Below are 21344 nucleotides of genomic sequence, written 5' to 3'. Positions count from 1 at the left end.
CTTTGTCTTGAGACGGACGGTTGTCACGGGCCTTTGTCTTGAGACGGACGGTTGTCACGGGCCTTTGTCTTGAGACGGACGGTTGTCACGGGCCTTTGTCTTGAGACGGACGGTTGTCACGGGCCTTTGTCTTGAGACGGACGGTTGTCACGGGCCTTTGTCTTGAGACGGACGGTTGTCACGGGCCTTTGTCTTGAGACGGACGGTTGTCACGGGCTCTTGTCTTGGACGGTTGTCACGGGCTCTTGTCTTGGACGGTTGTCACGGGCTCTTGTCTTGGACGGTTGTCACGGGCCTTTGTCTTGAGACGGACGGTTGTCACGGGCTCTTGTCTTGGACGGTTGTCACGGGCTCTTGTCTTGGACGGTTGTCACGGGCTCTTGTCTTGGACGGTTGCCACGGGCCTTTGTCTTGAGACGGACGGTTGTCACGGGCCTTTGTCTTGAGACGGACGGTTGTCACGGGCCTTTGTCTTGAGACGGACGGTTGTCACGGGCCTTTGTCTTGAGACGGACGGTTGTCACGGGCCTTTGTCTTGAGACGGACGGTTGTCACGGGCCTTTGTCTTGAGACGGACGGTTGTCACGGGCCTTTGTCTTGAGACGGACGGTTGTCACGGGCTCTTGTCTTGGACGGTTGTCACGGGCTCTTGTCTTGGACGGTTGTCACGGGCTCTTGTCTTGGACGGTTGTCACGGGCTCTTGTCTTGGACGGTTGTCACGGGCTCTTGTCTTGGACGGTTGTCACGGGCTCTTGTCTTGGACGGTTGTCACGGGCTCTTGTCTTGGACGGTTGTCACGGGCTCTTGTCTTGGACGGTTGTCACGGGCTCTTGTCTTGGACGGTTGTCACGGGCCTTTGTCTTGAGACGGACGGTTGTCACGGGCTCTTGTCTTGGACGGTTGTCACGGGCCTTTGTCTTGAGACGGACGGTTGTCACGGGCTCTTGTCTTGGACGGTTGCCACGGGCCTTTGTCTTGAGACGGACGGTTGTCACGGGCCTTTGTCTTGAGACGGACGGTTGTCACGGGCTCTTGTCTTGGACGGTTGTCACGGGCTCTTGTCTTGGACGGTTGTCACGGGCCTTTGTCTTGAGACGGACGGTTGTCACGGGCTCTTGTCTTGGACGGTTGTCACGGGCTCTTGTCTTGGACGGTTGTCACGGGCTCTTGTCTTGGACGGTTGTCACGGGCCTTTGTCTTGAGACGGACGGTTGTCACGGGCTCTTGTCTTGGACGGTTGTCACGGGCTCTTGTCTTGGACGGTTGTCACGGGCCTTTGTCTTGAGACGGACGGTTGTCACGGGCCTTTGTCTTGAGACGGACGGTTGTCACGGGCCTTTGTCTTGAGACGGACGGTTGTCACGGGCCTTTGTCTTGAGACGGACGGTTGTCACGGGCCCATGTCTTGGACGGTTGTCACGGGCTCTTGTCTTGGACGGTTGTCACGGGCCTTTGTCTTGAGACGGACGGTTGTCACGGGCCTTTGTCTTGAGACGGACGGTTGTCACGGGCCTTTGTCTTGAGACGTTGAGACGGACGGTTGTCACGGGCTCTTGTCTTGGACGGTTGTCACGGGCCTTTGTCTTGAGACGGACGGTTGCCACGGGCCTTTGTCTTGAGACGGACGGTTGTCACGGGCCCTTGTCTTGGACGGTTGTCACGGGCTCTTGTCTTGGACGGTTGCCACGGGCCTTTGTCTTGAGACGGACGGTTGTCACGGGCCTTTGTCTTGGACGGTTGTCACGGGCCCCATGTCTTGGACGGTTGTCACGGGCTCTTGTCTTGGACGGTTGCCACGGGCCTTTGTCTTGAGACGGACGGTTGTCACGGGCCCTTGTCTTGGACGGTTGTCACGGGCTCTTGTCTTGGACGGTTGTCACGGGCCTTTGTCTTGAGACGGACTGTTGTCACGTACCCCTGTCTTGTGAGGAACCGTTGTTACGGGTCCTTGTCCAATGACGGACGGATGTCACAGGCCCTTGTCTGGAGACGGACGGTTGTCACGCACCATTGTCTAACGACGGACGGTTGTCACGCGCACTTGTGAGGGACGGTTGTCACGGGCCCTTTGTCCTGTCACGGCCTGTTCTAAGGCCTGTGAGGTGGAGGAGGGGACGAGACTTCGCCATGTTACCATTTGCTGTGAATCAGCAGCCATAGGTTCATGGAATATCGTGAGGATATTCTCTCCTGTCGATATTCCCGGCGTCAAGTTGTTGCTGTTAGTAACAGGTAAGAATATTCGTCCCAAGGGACAACCTGGAAGGATGAGGAAGGTGGATGTACGCAAGAATTGACGAAAGAGATCAGAAATAGAAAATAGAGGGGAGATAGAAAACGGGTAGGCTGTCCACCTAGCGGAGACGATGTTAACCTGAGTAGAGTCGGTGTCACACGGGTACTTTTTTTTTTATTATCTTATTTTTTTGCGATTTTTCCTCCCAGAAACTTCGTCTCCGGCGACTTACAATGTCGGCCGAATAGCAGCGAACTCAGTCACTTGAGTAGAACCGGTCATCTGACGATTTGCCGTCTCATCAGAAGAAAACAGTGTGGCTCCCGAATTCAACAGTATAGAAGACAGTTGCTATACTAATTAAGAGTATATACTAATTAAGAGTATATAAAAAAGGCCGCAGTGGACGTGGGATTGGCTCGCTGGGAGAAACTGGTCAACAGAGCTGGCCTTTTAAGCAATCAGAATGTAAACAAATGGTCCGCATTGTCCAGATTAGCAATTAACTAACAATCTGTGCGAAATGTTAATGTAAAAGTGTGGATTTCCCCGCATATGTGTACCGGTAAAGTTTATCGTAGAATTACTTTAATGTGACATATATTATTACGTTCATTTAAAATAATGCTAACGTTCTCTGAACTTTGTGGTGTTTGATGGTCTAAGAAGACGCGCACAACCACAAATGGGTTTAAAGCCGCGAAAAAGATGCGCCGACGCACAGCACACCAGACAGACACAAGTCCCCGGGAGAATATTCGCCAGGGAAAGTGTTCGTTCATGTAATATCTCAGCGTATTGAAGCACAGGCGATTTACATTCTGAATTTTATTTATTGTTATATTGATTTTGATGACTATTGCTGGGTGTATAGCGACCCTAAGTATGTGCAGCATGTCAATCCCTCTTTTTTCTCTCTTTTTTTTTTAATATTTTGTATTTTTGTTTGTTGCAGGTAGGTTTGTGTTGGCTGGACATGATGATGGACGTGTGTATCCTAGCTGAGGCTCGGGGAGAGGAGAGAGCCAGGTGAGGACGTGTGGTATACATATGTGATTATACGATGGATTGCTGGAGGTGAGATAAGCTTTACCTTATTATATATATATATATATATATATATATATATATATATATATATATATATATATATATATATATATATATATATATATATATATATATGATATTCAGAGTGAGGATCAACAGGTGGGTTGAGTTTGATGCCAGTTAGGGAGGAGTGGAGGCCAGCGTGTGGTGGGTTAAGAAGTGGGTTGCTATTCAGAGTGGTGGGCAACATGGGTTGGGTTGAGGGTGGGCAACATGTGGGGTAGGTTAAGGGAGGGAGGCTGGCAGTCAGTGAGTGGTGGGCAACATTGGGTGGGTTGAGGTTGGCTGGGCTGGCAGTTATTGAGTGGTGGGTTGAGGTGGGCAGCGGTGAGGCAGCAGTTTCCGGAGCCTCACTTGGTATTCAGAACACGTGTTGACATCTCTCTCTCCATGTGTTGTTCTCCATGTCGCGGGCCCAGCCGGATACATTATTTTTCCTTTGCTTGGTTTTTTTCTTTTTTTTCTTTTCCCCGTTTTTCTTTTCAAACCCTTCTAGCAGATGAGACGTTCCTGTACACTTGAGACTTATATGGACCTGGGGCCTGGCCCGGCAGCAGCCCCCACCACCACCACACGGAGATGGGGCAGCCCCACCACCACCACACGGAGATGGGGCAGCCCCCACCACCACCACACGGAGATGGGGCAGCCCCCACCACCACCACACGGAGATGGGGCAGCCCCCCCCACCACCACACGGAGATGGGGCAGCCCCCACCACCACCACACGGAGATGAGGCAGCCCCCACCACCACCATACGGAGATGGGGCAGCCCCCACCACCACCACACGGAGATGAGGCAGCCCCCACCACCACCACACGGAGATGGGGCAGCCCCCACCACCACCACACGGAGATGAGGCAGCCCCCACCACCACCACACGGAGATGAGGCAGCCCCCACCTGGTGTTAAGACTCCCTCCCTCCCTCCCTCCCGGTACAGCACAGATGGGGAGGGGGGGGGTGTCACAGGACAACAACCCCCCCCCCCCCCCCCCCCCCCCCCCCCCGACCAGCCTGTGACATTGGCTCCTGTCGCCTGATGTCTCTTGGTTTAGATGACAGATCTTATAACCTCATGAACCTTCATCGTGTGGGGTTAGCGTCGCTGCCGCTAAGCCTCAAGGGCTGGGGTTCGAGTCCCTGGGGCTTGTTTTGGAAATAAGTGGCTGAACAGGAGGGGCCCCACACTGGGACGTCGGACCAGTTGGGTCTGCGGGGCCCCCTTGGGTTTTGGTCATTTCCTGTGTACTGTTGCAGTTGTGGACCCGCTTGGCGGTTAGGCCCCCGTCGGTTTGCCCACTCCACCGCCTCCGTGGCCGTGTGTGTGTGGACTGAGTGGCAGTGTGTGGAAGTGGCGGTGTGTGGGAGTGGCAGTGTGTGGAAGTGGCGGTGTGTGGGAGTGGCAGTGTGTGGAAGGGGCGGCGTGTGGGAGTGGCAGTGTGTGGAAGGGGCGGTGTGTGGGAGTGGCAGTGTGTGGAAGGGGCGGTGTGTGGGAGTGGCGGTGTGTGTGTGTGTGTGTGTGGGAGTGGCAATGTGTTTGGGAGTGGCAATGTGTGTGGGAGTGGCAGTGTGTGTGTGGGGAGGGGTAGTGGGAGTGGCAGTGTGTGGAAGTGGCGGTGTGTGGGAGTGGCAGTGTGTGTGTGGGGAGGGGTAGTGGGAGTGGCAGTGTGTGGGAGGGGCAGTGTGTGGGAGTGGCAGTGAAGGTTAAGGCTGTAATCAGGGTCAGGGTCGCCAGTGAGGCTCCGCACGTGAAGATAAATTACCAATTTTGTATCGTCGGTCCGTCCTACTGGTCTTGGCTGCCGGCGCGCCCCTCACCCTGGCCGACACCACCGGCATACATGTCCTCGCCTTGTGAGGCTGGAGTACAAGCCAGCGGTGAGCTGCAGGAGTGTAGCGGTGAGGTACGACAGCTCCCCCAGGGTCTTGCATGACCCACCGCCATCCGGAGCAGCGGCGCCGCTCCTCATCCTCCAGGTTCACCGTCCCAGATAAGCCGAGGATATCCGGTTTCCTCAGTGTTGCCCGGTGTCTGATGTCATCCCAGCTCGTGGAAGGACGAGAAGCCGTATATGCAATATGCGGTTTCCCCTTCTTGGGCGCCGGTCATGGCCTGGATTGGACACCTGACCACGGGTTCTGCTCGTATTGTGGGAGTCGTCTGGTCGGCCGCTCTTGGCAAGTCGTGTCCAAGATATGATCAGAATTATATATGTCTCCATCATGATTGTGGAGGATGTGATCCGAATTATATGTCTCCATCATAACTGTGGTGTTCGTGTGCCTGTGTTGTGGGTGCAGGATCTCCATCATAGCTGTGGACCAGTTAGCGGAGGGTCATGGACCCGTGTCGTGGGTGCATGATTGCTATAACAATCCTCTTACTCACGCCAGATCTCTGGTTTTCGTGTTCGATTAGCGCGGTGTGAGGTGGAGGTAATGGTAGAGTGTGTGGCGGTGAGGCGTGGGTGGCGGGTGGTTGACAGCCTCCCTCACAGTTCAGGGAGGGACTAGACCCCCCCAAGACCGCATGAAAGAAGAACACGTGAATGGCTGGAGGTTACAGTGTGGAGGACATCGGAAAGACAAAGACGAGGACAGGTCCAGATTATTTTCACCAGTTCATCATGAGTTTATAACTCAGCCATGAGACCTGACACCAGCAGATGTCACCGTTGTTTCGTAAGGATGGACGATTATTTTTTCTTAGCACATTCGGATGATAGGCAGATGAGCGCAGGAGGAGGGGGTAGAGAGGTTTGTAGTCGACGTGGTGAGGTCAGGGTTGGATGGCATCGACTCGGGCGATATGTGTGTCAGCCCAGCGTGGGAGTGGCTCTGGCTGGAGTTCCTGAGTGCCCAAGTCGTAGCCGTGACCAACTGAAGGGCCCGTGATGGCCTCACTCGACGTTGCAACCTGACCATTACCGTCTGGTCTGTAAGGTTGAGCGGTGGGTAGAAGAGCTATGTGGTTAGTGGCCTCGGTAGGAGAATGGTTAGGGTCGTCAGTGTAAGTCCATGTGTGGATGGTGGTTGGGAGAGAGGATAGGTGGGTGCTGGTGGTGTGGGTGGAGGGGATCTGATCATAAAGTGGTCTCCTGTAGGTGTTTTGGTTAGCGGTCATGTACTGTGTTGTACAGCGATGCATGATGTAGAAATATATGAAGATGGCTTTGTTTTCCTTATACTAATTCACACACACGACTTCTCATTCACTATGTGTGTGTGTGTGTGTGTGTGTGTGTGTGTGTGTGTGTAAGCAGTACGAATGTATGGGATTTCTTCCTCTGTCATTTGCTCCTCCTCGTCCACCGTCCACCGCCTGTGATTCGCCAAGTTACGTCACAGTCGTGGAGAGCCGGAGCAACGACCCACACTAGGGGTCGTCCACGACACCTTCAGTACACTGTCTGTAGTTTAAGATTGACTGAAATATGTAAATCTTATTACGAGAATAGGATGGGTAAAGCATCAGTATCAGTTTCAGAAGGTGTAGCCTGTTTCAGAATCTTCGTGAGAAGAGTGGTCGTTAGTGGTGTAGGTCGCTGGTGGTGTTGGTCGCTGGTGATGTCGTCAGTGGTAGCTGTAGAGGAACATGTTATTCCTGTGGGAGACAAGAGTGTGATTGATGGTCTTCGTAAAGTAGATAGAGGTGCTTCTTGGTGTACCTAAGTTGTGATTTTCGCCTCTTTCTCAGGTGGTCGATAAGAGGCGGTGAAGGTTCCTGGGAGACTGGCTTTGTTTTGCAAGTCGTGGGATTTGATGGTACGAACCTTGGCCCGAGTTTGGTGGCGTAACCTCTGGAATGACTATTAACGGTTAGGTTAAAGGCCAGGTCATCATCTGCAAGGGTCGTGCTGTCGTGCCCCAGGGTCGTACCACCGTGCTCATGCTCAAGGGTCGTACCACTGTCCTCAAGGGTCATGTAATCGTGCTGGAGTGAACAATATAGTTGCAAGTATAAATGGTTTTTTTTTCCCATACTTGATCGCCGTTTCCTTCGTTATCACCAGGAACAGACGAAAAAAGGCCACATCCGCTCACATCCATTGTCAGACCTTTCTCTGGTTTACCCTGGACGCTTTACTTGCCCTGGTTCAGTCCGTTGAGAGCATGTACACACCAGTATACCACATCGTTTCAGTTCACTCTATCCCGCGCACGCCTTTCACCCTCCTGCATGTTCAGTCCCCGATCGCTCAAAATCTTTTCCACTCCATCCTTCCATCTCCAATTTGGTCTCCCGCTTCTTCTTGTTCCCTCCACCTATGACACATATATCCTCTTTGTCAGCCTTTCCTCACTCATTCTTTCCATATGTCCAAACCATTTCGACACACCCTCTTTAAATAACTTTAACGCCTGTAGAAAAACTGGAAGTGTTTAATTTCGCAAATTTATCTGAGTTAATTGCATGCTGCTTGTGTAAAAGTATGTGTATCAAGTAATGCGTCTCACACGATTGAAAATGTTAAGGAACGGCCACCCAAAATATACATTTACGGGTTGTTTGACCTTTGACCTCTTAAAGTCCCGTAAGATACTTAAAAAAAAAAAAAGGACGCTTTAAGGAGTCTAAGGTAATTGAATTGAGGTGCTTTTTCCCTACCTTGCTGGAACTCGGTCGGTCACAGAGTGAAGGAATGGCACGAACCCTTGACGGTTGCGAAGGAGGAGGAGGAGGAAGAGAGAAGAGGAGCCCAGGTAGGAGCATTGTGCCTACCTGCCACTGCAAGACATGATTACGCGGTTATTGTACGCTCAAGACGCAAGCTCGAAAGCTCAGACGCATGAACGAATGATTACGTAGTTATTGTACGCTCAAGACGCAAGCTCGAAAGCTCAGACGCATGAAGGAATGATTACGCGGTTATTGTACGCTCAAGACGCAAGCTTGGAAGCTGAGACGCTTGAAGGGAATAGCTAAGTGACGGGACTGAATGCTGCCAGCGTGCGAGGGATTGATTGACAACTTGTGCGATTGTTTGAGATTGTTACACCAGAGATGGGGGTGTTTCCCCCAACGACTGCTTCAGAACTCGCACTCCCCCTGTCCATTGCTAATTGGTAGTTATGGGTCATTAGAAACAGGTGAGAGCAGGTTCGACGCGGACGACTTGTTCCTCCCCCAGAGGTGTGGTCGTTTGCCGTGCGCCTCCCAGCGGGGTCGTCAATTTGCACCAATTTCGAGGTGTAATTGGCGGTGGTGTTGTGTAGTTGGGAGCCCCGTGTTTTACCATCCCCCCCCCCTGGCTTGGCTGACCCCCCGGGGCCCTGGCGCCACCCCAGGTGTCCTGATTCCTCAGGGGCGTTGGCTTTGGCGGGGCTGGGGCCAGGGCCGGGGCCAGGGCCGGGGCCGGAGCTTAGGGCGGGCACAGACGAGGATGGGAAAGAGAATGAACGTCAGGGGGCGTTGGTGAGGCGGATGGGAAAGGTCGTATGGGAGGACACAGGTGGGAGAGGAGATGCCTACATTAAGACGCAGGTGGGAGAGGGGAGACGAAGAAGGAACATGACAGTTGTGTGAAATTTGCATGAAAATATCTTTCCCATCTCTTGTCTCAGTTCTGGGCGGGGTCCTCTCTCTCTCTCTCTCTCTCTCTCTCTCTCTCTCTCTCTCTCTCTCTCTCTCTCTCTCTCTCTCTCTCTCTCTCTCCTCCCAGAGCTGGCCTGGGTTGCGGGGAGGAGGCAAGTGCCTGTTGTGCTGGAGATGGTGGTGTTGGTGAGGCAAGTGTGATGGCGCCGGTGGTGATGGTGGTGGTGATGGTTGTAGGTGTGTTGGTAGTGGTGATGGTGGTGGTGGATGATGGCAGTGGCAGGGTGTGTGTGTGTGTGTGTGTGTGTGGAGGCAGGCAGGCAGGCAGGCAGGGGAGGGAGGCTAACAAGGGAAGGAGGAACGTAATCAATGACCAACTTGTCTTATCAGGCATCTGGTCCCGTCGTCACCCCCACCCACCCACCAGACCCACAATGCACCGCGCGTCGCGCCGCCTCTAGTGGCGGAGCCCTTGGTGGTGGTGTCCGCTGATGATGCCTTATTGATGGTTGTTCCTGCTAGTAACGTTAGTAGTAGTAGAAGTTGTATTATTATTATTATTATTATTATTATTATTATTATTATAGAACCTCAAGACCCCCTCCCACCCTCATGGGGGTCCTGCAGCTCCTGGGCTGTGCTACGATCTGTAGCAGGGGCAAGATGGACTCCTTCGAAGCGAGAGATTCTTTGACGAGACTTGTATTCGTTTTCGTCATCTGACGATGATAGGGCCTTCCCAAAGGTCACTTGTCACTCGCTTTGTAACCTCAGGTAGGCGGAGTCCGGTAACGCCAGACAGTAGCCTCGTAGGTGGAGTCCGGTAACGCCAGACAGTAGCCTCGTAGGTGGCGCCCGGTAACGCTAGACAGTAGCCTCGTAGGTGGAGTCCGGTAACGCCAGACAGTAGCCTCGTAGGTGGCGTCCGGTAACGCTAGACAGTAGCCTCGTAGGTGGAGTCCGGTAACGCCAGACAGTAGCCTCGTATGACTTCATGCCTCCAAGACTTATTGCTCAGACGAGAGAGATCAGCAGGTGGACACTGTCGAACGTACACGACAGAAGACCCGCCCTCATTTGGCCTCCCACCATTGAGTACGTCTGTATAATTCCTCAGGCACCATCCTCAACCACTGGGACAGCTCCCGTTCCGCCATTACCCCACCCGCAGAGTGGCCTGGCCTGGCCTGGCCTGGCCACACACAAATACCACTGCAGACGCCGGTGTCTCTGTCACTCAGGCAACAGTCACCCACCTCGTCCCACGCCACACATGCACTGTTGACGCTTGGAGAGTCTTGGTCATTGTGAACCACAACTCCATGAGCCCCTGACGGCTTCTCCTATACAAGTAGCAGTCCATCATGAGACTCCTAACTTACCACCTGTCTGTCATGGTTCTGTGGTGTCTCCTGTTTCATGGCTCCTTTAGGCAAGATTCACGTGGGTACGTAGCCACCGGCCGTGCCAAGAAATTTTTTGAACTAGGGGACTTACAGCCATGCCTTTCTGTGGCACGAAGCTAAAACGGTAACCACTCGTTAACTCGGGAACTCGGCACCTTTCGCTCCTGCAGAAGCACCATGAGATCCGGCAGTCGCTCTCCTCTGCCGCGGATCGCCTGCCGCACTTCCCTAAGTGCTGCAGGAGTCTCATAACGATGGATGGGACTCCTGGGGCAGGTTGTAAGTACATCTGCTGTTGAACACCAGGTGTGTGCTGGTGTATCTCGTGATGGACGGCAGGTGTGTGCTGGTGTTTGAGGTGATGGACGGCAGGTGTGTGCTGGTGTATGAGGTGATGGACGGCAGGTGTGTGTTGGTGTATCTAGTGTTGGACGGCAGGTGTGTGCTGGTGTATCAGGTGATGGACGGCGTGTGCTGGTGTATCTGGTGTTGGACGGCAGGTGTGATCTGGTGTATCAGGAGATGGACGGCAGGTGTGAACTGGTGTATCAGGTGTTGGACGGCAGGTGTGATCTGGTGTATCAGGAGATGGACGGAAGGTGTGTGCTGATGTATCAGGTGATGAACGGCAGGTGTGTGCTAGTGTATCTGGTGATGGACGGCAGGTTTGTGGTGGTGTATCAGGTATTGGACAGCAGGTGTGAACTTGTGTATCAGGTGATGAACGGAAGGTGTGTGCTGATGTATCAGGTGATGAACGGCAGGTGTGTGCTAGTGTATCAGGTGATGGACGGCAGGTTTGTGGTGGTGTATCAGGTATTGGACAGCAGGTGTGAACTTGTGTATCAGGTGTTGGACGGCAGGTGTGTGCTGGTGTATCAGGTGATGGACGGCAGGTGTGTGCTGGTGGATCAGGTGATGGACGGCAGGTGTGTGCTGGTGTATCAGGTGATGGACGGCAGGTGTGTGCTGGTGGATCAGGTGATGGACGGCAGGTGTGTGCTGGTGTATCATCAGGTCAACACCAGAAGGAAGCAGGTGTGTTCACCCTGGTAACATTTACACACGACTTATCTGTCATCTTCCTCTTCCCACCTCATTCCCTCCCCCTCTCCGTCCTTCTTTGGTCTCTCTCGCCCTGCCTCACCATCCACCCCTCCTTCCTTCCTTCCTTCCTTCTTTCCTCCTCTTTTCTACCTATGTGACAGTAAGGAAAATGGGATGGTATTACCCTCCTCCAGCAGATGACTTCGTCGTCGACCTTCTAGTCTTGTGTTATGTGGCTCCCTCAGGTACACTGCCGTGGACTTCCTGCTCCTTCATACGTACGTTCTCCTTCCCTGTTGTCATTACCGCGCCACTCGCTCTCTCCCTCCCGTCTCCTCTTCTCTCTATAAACATTCACGTATCTGTTATTCTTAGTTGAGGATGTGTTCCAATTGACGTGGATACATGACGAGAGTTAGTGCTTAAGTATATTGTTGTTTTTCATGCTGTGATGAAGACACGGCTCGTGTTTATCACCCGGGGATGTGTCGTTCTTAAGACTGGATTTGGTCATAATCCCAGGACCAGTGTGCAGGTCAGGTGAGGACAGGTCAGGTGTCTGTCAGTCCCAGGACCAGTGTGCAGGTCAGGTGAGGACAGGTCAGGTGAGGACAGGTCAGGTGTCTGTGCTCAGGAGAGGAGTGCATCAGGGGAGGCGTGTGCACATCTCGGCTCCTGTGAAGCCGACCCCTAGGAGTTCATTATCGTCAGTCACGGGTCAGTAGCACGTCCCCCTCCTGCCTGGTAACTCGCGTTGTGATCCTCTATGGTAGGGTGAGGGCTGGAGCTTCCTCCTGTGGAGGGAGACACATATTGACCTTCAGTATAGACGACCATGTTGACCTTCTCCTGTAAACGGACAATGATTTTTGTGTCTCTTGTCTCTTTTTTTATCGTTATTATATCCTACATTCTTTCCAGCTGTTAAGATTGCTTCATATACCTTTATATATATATATATATATATATATATATATATATATATATATATATATATATATATATTTATATATATATATACTCCTATCGATTCTCTTGCTGTCACTCTCTGCCCTACCCACAGCCAAACCCCACAGACCTTTTCGTGGTTTCCCGAGGCCACTTCATGTTTCCCTGGTTTTGCCTGATGATAGCTCACCACCCCTTGTATACCACATCGTTCCACTTCAGCCGTGCCCCATGCACGCCTCACACCCTCCTGCATGACCAGGCCCCGATAACTCAAAGTGTCTTTCACTCCATCCTTCCATTTCGTGTCCTCGGTCTCCACTTCCTCCTTGTTTTCCTCACTTCTGAGACATACTTACATCATTTTAGTCAACCTGTCCTCCAGATGTCCAAACTAGGTTCAGCCCACGCTGCGTAGCTCCCTCTGACGTACTCCGCTTACTGCCACACCTCTGCCTCACGGTATCATTCCTTCCTAGATCATCCCTGCTCACTGTACACACAATACTCAGCAAGCTGCATGATTTGCTTTGTGACCATTGGCAACTCGAGGGTGGGCCGTTTTGATAACTGTGTCTTTCCCCTACACCTGGAAGCCTTGGGACTCTCTACCCTCTCAAGTCTTTCCCATCAACTGTGACCTAGCACAGTTAAAAAGACAAGTTTTTCACCTGTTCCAAAAATTCGTAAGTACTTTCCCCAGTCTCTTTTCTCCTTTCATTAAACTCTCTATATTTCAGTTAAGGCCTGGCCTTGATATGGACTTCTGTTCGTAGCTGGAGCCTCCAACTTCATAAAAGGAAAAAACAAATGTCACTCTGTTGTGGTTTTGCACTGAGAGCCCAGGACTCGCATCCATACAGCCCGCTCGGCACCACTACTGTATCATCGAGCTTACCCATCTGTACCCCTCACAGACACAGTTCCCTTCCTTTGTACACATTCCTCAGCACTCCCACTCCCCCGTGGATCGCCTCGGCGCCCATAGTTCCATCCTCCGCCATGTCTGTCCCCTCCTGGGTACGTAAAACACCCCGTCATTTCCTCCGGGTTCTTTCCATTCAAACTCGCACTCACACTGAACTCTTCCTCTCTGCTGAACCTCATTACCTCACTTTTATTCATCCTCGGCTCTCCTCGGCTTCTTCCTTTTACACGCCCTCCCAAACCCAGGCACTAGTTTTAACACTCGTGGAGGCGCCCCTCCCCCATCACTTGAACTTTCTCTATCACACAACTTTTTAATCTTCTGTATGTGCTCTCTCTCTCTCTCTCTCTCTCTCTCTCTCTCTCTCTCTCTCTCTCTCTCTCTCTCTCTCTCTCTCTCTCTCTCTACTCATTCATTTCCTGTAAAAGTCCTTCTTTACATCATTTTTTTTTCTACATCGAGTTTATTGCTTAAATTTCATGTTATGTCCTCTGGTTGTTGTGCTGTGCTGTGCAGGGGTGGGAATTTTACCCATGTGGGGGCGCCCCATCTCACCAACATTGTCTGGTTTCGTACATCTTCAATTTATTTATGCCGTCTGCGTTAACCATGTGTCTTCACCTGTTCTGTTCCATTCATCCGCCACTCTTAGACTGTAAGATTAACTCTACGATTATTTTTTGTGTTTCTTGCATAATGTCATGTTATGTCCTCTGGTTTCTCTGTCCTCACATCTCTTATAGAACTGTTCGCTGTCCACGTCATCAGTATGTTTTAAAAAAAAAAAGATTGTGATCAGGTCACCCCTCGCTCTTCTCTTTTCCAAACTGGGCAAATATAAGGCCTCTCACCTTTCCCAATAACTCAGTTGTCTTGATACTCGCGCGCGCGCGCGCGCGCGTGTGTGTGTGTGTGTGTGTGTGTGTGTGTGTGTGTGTGTATGTGTGTGTTTGTACCAATAAATAGGTAAATAACGGTTTACTGACCTTAGGCAGTCTGAAAATATATAGTTTAGGCATGACAGACGTTGCTGACCTTGGAAGTCATGATAGACGTAGTTAACTAATGATAAAAGACCTTAAGGTCAACGTGGGCTGGATACTTACACGGTTTGAACGAGCGCGTGAGTGACGTACATTTACGTAGTCAGGGTGGCAGACGTACAGGAATGTTGGCAAGAGTAAATCCTGCGGTGTACACATTGTGCACTTACTTGGACATTAAGTGATGAATAGTTACAGTAATATACATTGGTTGACGTACTCTGTGCGTGCGTGTTGATCACCCGCTTTGTACTGTACGGGGGGGAGGGAGTTTAACACTCGTGGGGGGGGGGGCCCTATCTCTTTAAACTTTATTATACACTATTTTTTAATGGTGTCCACGTTCACAGTCTCATGGTTCAGTTCATCCCATCCCACCATCATGAGCCTTACTTCGCTCTCTTCATCATCACGAGGTTTTAAAAGCTTCAAGGTTACGATCAAGTCACCCTTTCCTCGTCTCTGTTCCATAATTGATAAATTCAGGGACGGGATAACTCGGCCTTCTTGATTTTAGTACCATTTTGCTGCCCTCCTCTGAACCTTCTCTGTTTGCTTTCTTTGTGTTTAATCTTGAAGGTCGATGACCGAAGTTGAGAAGCGTATTCTAGTTTTAGCCAAGCCTACGATGTAAACATACATGCTGTTCTAACAGTTAACAGTAGACAGTTTGTCTCCTTTTGCCGTTCTCACGTGGGACTCTGGCCACAGGTTTAGCACCAGTGATTTCCCCTCCCAAGTCCCCTCTCACACTCCTTGTGGCTTGACGCAATCCTCTTTACGTCACACCTCCTCCTTGTGGCTTGACGCAATCCTCTTTACGTTACACGCCCTCCTTGTGGCTTGACGCAATCCTCTTTACGTTACACGCCCTCCTTGTGGCATGACGCAATCCTCTTTACGTTACACGCCCTCCTTGTGGCTTGACGCAATCCTCTTTACGTTACACGCCCTCCTTGTGGCTTGACGCAATCCTCTTTACGTTACACGCCCTCCTTGTGGCATGACGCAATCCTCTTTACGTTACTCGCCCTCCTTGTGGCTTGACGCAATCCCCTTGACGTTACGCGTCCTCCCTCGTGACCCTGGCCTCACCAGCAAACGTGTTCAGGCAGGAGACCAGTTGCTCTGGTAAGTCATCCTCACTTGTGGGTTAAGGAGGGCAAGTGTTCCCACGGCGGTGAGAGAAACTTGGGTTGACACAGGGGGACGTAGGCCATCGAGGGGGTGCCGAAATCTCCCCCCCCCCCCTCTCTCTCTCTCTCTCTCTCTCTCTCTCTCTCTCTCTCTCTCTCTCTCTCTCTCTCTCTCTCTGCCGCACTCCACTTGTGATCTCGAGCCATTTCGAGAAGACTCCTCTGACCTGCGTCCTTTGTTCCCTTCTACTCGGGGGGGTAATCTGTCCATCGAAGTAGTCTCCCCTTTATTCCCAGCCTTCTCTCTTGTCTCCGCCAGAGCTCACTCTCTCGTAGAAGTCCAAGAGGTTACCAGGCATGACCATCTTTCCATTAAAACATTATTGTTCCTCACTCCTCTCCTGGAAGTCGTCCATTTGCTTACTGATTATATTTTCCAGTATTGTATAGACCGCATTCGTCAGGGAGACCGGTATGTTGATCTTCCTCATTCTCTTTACTTTCTTTTTTCCTGCCACATCCTGAGTGATCTCTGGTCCTTCCTCCCTCCCTCCCTCCCTTCCGCCCACAGTCCCCATGCCTTTCTGTGGACAGCTTTTGAATATCACACTGCGCCAGTGTGTGTGTGTGTGTGTGTGTGTGTGTGTGTGTGTGTGTGTGTGCGCGCGCGCGTCAGCACTCCTCAACTGTTACATTTTCTCGCTCTGTTCCTTCATACGGTTTTGTCTCTCCGAAGTATTTTCCTTTGTTTCCAGTGCCTCAAGAATGTGCAGTGTTTTTCCTTCTTCCGTTTCAAGAAGACGTCTCTCTCTCTCTCTCTCTCTCTCTCTCTCTCTCTCTCTCTCTCTCTCTCTCTCTCTCTCTCTCTCTCTCTCTCTCGATGATATCCTGGAGGATTCCTGTAACGCATTCTGATGTCCTCCTCCTTTAACCCCCGTGAGCACGACGGCACGACCCGAGGTACGAAGGTACGACCCTTGAACGTAAGGTTATGATCCCAGGGTACGAAGGTACCACCCTTGAACGTGAGGTTATGATCCCAGGGTACGAAGGTTCGACCCTTGAACGTGAGGTTATGATCCCAGGGTACGGAGGTTCGACCCTTGAACGTGAGTTTATGATCCCAGGGTACGAAGGTTCGACCCTTGAACGTGAGGTTATGATCCCAGGGTACGAAGGTTCGACCCTTGAACGTGAGGTTATGATCCTAGGGTACGAAGGTTCGAACCTTGAACGTGAGGTTATGATCCTAGGGTACGGAGGTTCGAACCTTGAACGTGAGGTTATGATCTCAGGGTGCGAAGGTTCGACCCTTGAGGTAAATGGAGCACAGCAATATGACCCTTTTGCATCATGTCTTAACCTCGAACATGACTCTTTGTGGGTATTCCACCTCCACCATGGCGCGTCATGTCGGTGGCAGCAGTGGCGTCAAATACCTTAGACCATCAGTGGTCCTGCAGGAGAACCACCGGTGTTACCTTGCTCCTGTACCGTTCCCCATGGTCTTGCAGGAGCTCACACCAGCAGTGCACGACAGAGAACACACACACACACACACACACACACACACACACACACACACACACACACACACACCCATGTCGGGGCAGCTCACTCACGCACGACTGGCGGAGGTTATACATGGGCTTCCTTCAGGGCTCAGTGTTGGGACCATCACCATTTCTGATCTTCATATTTTGGCTCGCAAGACGAAGTGGATCATCTTCGTCGGTGATGGTAAGATCATAAAAGGTCGCCGAGCCACAAGGTCCGCAAAATTATTCCAAATGACTCAGACAACATGCAGTAGTGGGATGGACAAATAGCTAATGCGATTTAATCCTCTGAAATGTAAAGTTGCGTGAATGGGAAAGGGGGTTCCGAACAGTCGAGACGGCGAGTACGTAGCTGGGAACATATCAGGGTGGGTCGCTGTGTGATGGGAGGAGGAGAAGGAGGCTTGACCTCATGAGGGAGGCGTCATCATCACCATACCAGCATCTGACGTGGGGGATCGTGAGGGAGGCTCACCACGGTCGGTGTCAGTGTCTCCTCCTGGTCAGCTGCTCGGGAGAATGTATACGCGACTTACGCGCGTCCTCAGCTAATGTATACGCGACTTACGCACGTCCTGAGCTGGAATATCCCGCAACGCTCTCCTCTCCTCATTGAAAGAGCCATAGAAAACTGCCGGTAGGCGTCTGTATCAGGACTTATTAAGCGGGATCTCGGTATCTCCCAGGGGTAATGTATGACACCTCAACGCCTGGGAGTTCACCAGTAGTCTTGGGGAAGTTCCAGGCATTTTTTTTTATTATCTTTGGGATACGTCAGTTTTAGTACTTTTTCACACGCTTGTTTTTGGATTTGATGTTCGAACATGTGAGTCGCACTACAGATGGACAGTGTTCCATAACGTTCGTCTATCTGTCGTAATGCATGGCAGCACTACACCACTAGTGTGTGTCATTCTAATGCATGGCAGCACTACACCACTAGTGTGTGTCATTGTAATGCATGGCAGCACTACACCACTAGTGTGTGTCATTGTAATGCATGGCAGCACTACACCACTAGTGTGTGTCATTGTAATGCATGGCAGCACTACACCACTAGTGTGTGTCATTGTAATGCATGGCAGCACTGCACCACTGTGTCATTGTAATGCATGGCAGCACTAATCCACAAGTGACTACATTCTTGACCTTGAGCTGAACGTGCTGTGAACAGGTTGTATACGAACACTCAGTCTAATGTTGTAACAGCTAATTTCATAATTGGAAAGGTCACAGAGAGTCAGCCTGAGAGAGCCTGCTCTACCACACTTGTTTATATAACCAAACAAACAATTACCACAGTTGTGTGATGGTAGTTGTGATTTCATGTGTTGTGTGGTTGTTCTTCATCTCAGTGATTACCTGGTGTGGGTCGTCCCTTATATTGTAAAATTACCTTAGCTTAAAATGTTTGTGTTTGGAATATAAACATTTTTAATTTGGTTTCATTTACATAGAATATTAATATTACTTAATCTGTTTGTTCGATATATATTTTATTAAGTTTCATCATTATTATATTTTCTGTTATCATAGCAAATTTAGGAACTGGAAAGGTCAGAGGAATCGTTCCAACATTATTTGAATTTTTTTATTTGCAAATTTGTTTGTATGTTTAGAAAATTCATATACATTTATGCTTATTACTTTTGCAGATTTCATATACATTTTTATGTCATACAATATTTTTTTGGAAATTTGCTATACATTCACATTTTATACAGTACGTATAACAATAAATCCTGATTAGAATTTTTATTCAACATATGTTTTGTGGTTTCAAAATTTGAGGGAAATTCCCATGGACCCGGGACTGCGTGTGCTTCAGTCCCGTTTTGCTGGGATAGGCAACAGCTGGGATATGGCTGACCCGTAGTCCAGAGAGGAGTTGCAGCAAATCGAAGTGATGAGAGGGGAGCCCTCAGTCTCCCCTCCTGGGAAGAGAGAAGAGTAAGGGGTGACAAAGATGATTATGTATGAGGCCCCTGAGGACGTTAGCATGTAACATGTAGCATGTAAAAATGGCAGTTGTCGGAAACGAGCAGAGAGTCCACAACGAGAGGACACGACTGCAAGTCTGTCCTCAGAATTTAGGTGGCCATGTATACACCACTACCCGGCGTCCTGGTGTAGACTGAGAACAGAAGGCGTCCCTGCCACCACCACTAGCAACCCGTCCTCCTGGTGCTGACTGACAACTGAGGGCGTCCCTGCCACCACCACCAGCATCCCGGCCTCCTGGTGCTGACTGACAACTGAGGGCGTCCCTGCCACCACCACCGGCAACCCGTCCTCCTGGTGCTGACTGACAACTGAGGGCGTCCCTGCCACCACCACCCGCATCCCGGCCTCCTGGTGCTGGCTGACAACAGAAGGCGTCCCTGCCACCACCACCAGCATCCCGGCCTCCTGGTGCTGACTGACAACTGAGGGCGTCTCTGCCACCACCACCAGCAACCCGTCCTCCTGGTGCTGGCTGACAACTGAGGGCGTCCCTGACACCACCACCGGCAACCCGTCCTCCTGGTGCTGACTGACAACTGAGGGCGTCCCCGTCATGACTCACCAGCAGGATACGCCAGCAGTCCTGGAGGCTGGTCGCTTCAGGAGGGGTAGGTAGCCAGGGAGAGCTGTGGAGACCGTGTGGTAGATGGACCAGAGGGCTGACGCCTTCCTGCCCACGGACGTGTACGTGGAACCTTCCTGCCCACGGACGCGTACATGGAACCTTCCTGCCCACGGACGTGTACGTGGAACCTTCCTGCCCACGGACGTGTACGTGCTTTGTACGTTGGTGCTTCTCTCAGCCTGTTCATGGAGGCCACTTCATGGACACGGACGTATATAATGACGCTGTCGACGCCAGCCAACGTGCAGTCGCGCATGCGTGGTTCACACTCGCTCACAGTCAAGGTCCAAGTACTGAAAAGAAGAGAGAGGCGGAGAGAGAGAGAGAGAGAGAGAGAGAGAGAGAGAGAGAGAGAGAGAGAGAGAGAGAGAGAGAGAGAGAGAGAGAGAGAGGACAAGAAGGACGTGTGATCGGGAGTGAATGATGCAGGTTGAGGAGCTGAACTGACGTTATGTGGAGACGACTTGTAAACACTGAGGACCCGCGGGGGAGGAGAGGAGGGGAGTTGACAGGGAGCTGCTGTGTCAGCAGGTCGTGTCAACACTTGGTATTTGCCGGAGGGTTTACCAGGATGTGGTCGACTGGTCTGTCTGCTGTGGTGGAGGGTTGGCCAGGATGTGGTCGACTGGTCTGTCTGCTGTGGTGGAGGGTTTACAAGGATGTGGTCGACTGGTCTGTTGTGGTGGAGGGTTTGCCAGGATGTGGTCGACTGGTCTGTTGTGGTGGAGGGTTTGCCAGGATGTGGTCGACTGGTCTGTTGTGGTGGAGGGTTTTGGCAGGATGTGGTCGACTGGTCTGTTGTGGTGGAGGGTTTGCCAGGATGAGGTCGACTGTTTGGCTGTGGTGGAGGGTTTGCCAGGATGTGGTCGACTGTGTTGTGGTGGACAGTGTGGTAGGGAGTGATGGTGGGAGGAGACGGGATGATGGGTAGGAAGGACAGGAGATGGTGGAATAAGAGTGCAGGGTAGGAGCACCTGGGTCTTGTTGGTCGGTTATTTATGCCTGTAACCACCTGAATGACTGCCAGCTGGGGTCTTCAAGGCTTGTCATCGTCTCATAGAACCACCTGACTGACTGCCAGCTGGGGTTGTCAAGGCTTGTCAACGTGTCATGTTCTGGCCAGGAGATAAGTCAGGCGGAACACCAAGTCTCCATTATGTGTTCACGATATCTCACACACCAGGTGTACATATGGATAATTCTTTCTCTTAACTAATTCCCTATAGCCAGGTTATATCAGGTGTGAGAAAACTGAGGTTTATGTTTCATATAGAAGAATATTTTACTACCAGAAACCTGTGTGAAATATAGTTATTTTTACGTGGTTCACTGCTTGTTTAAACAAGATCTTTTGGTACAAGTTTGGGGCAGTTGAGGTGTGTTACTTTAAGATTGCTTGTTAGTTGCCTTAACTACCGTCTCCATACACGAGGACACAACATTCCCCTTACGTTCCCAGGCTCGCCTGGCTGCTTCCCAGTGTTGGTGTGTGTTGACCGATCATACGAGGATGGGCCGTTATGGTGTGTGCCTTCTTTGAACAGCGAGGCTGCGGAGGTCTCCTCCATCCTTCGTCTCGCCTCTCCCTCATACAACATCACCACCTTTGAGAGTCGCGTCTCCCAACATTCATGTGATATTCATTAATGTCTACATACTTTTAACCACACACTTCACTTTTCCTTTCACGAGAGAGGGCGGACCACGATTGCTGCATTTCCCCGTAGTCTTAGAACCTACGAAGGATGTGTTAGATGGTTA

General features: G+C 51.2%; 1 protein-coding gene across 2 annotated transcripts in view; it reads left to right on the top strand.

The window, feature by feature from the left end:
• The window catches only part of LOC139756045 (hematopoietic prostaglandin D synthase-like), a 503151-nt gene that overhangs the window by 40185 nt on the left and 441622 nt on the right, over window positions 1-21344 (top strand). The window lies entirely within an intron of this gene.

The sequence above is a fragment of the Panulirus ornatus genome, chromosome 20 (genome assembly GCF_036320965.1).
Source record: "Panulirus ornatus isolate Po-2019 chromosome 20, ASM3632096v1, whole genome shotgun sequence".
Lineage (NCBI taxonomy): Eukaryota > Metazoa > Arthropoda > Malacostraca > Decapoda > Palinuridae > Panulirus > Panulirus ornatus.
The sequence above is the reverse complement of the archived record's forward strand: the minus strand, read 5'-3'. Positions and strand labels throughout refer to the sequence as shown.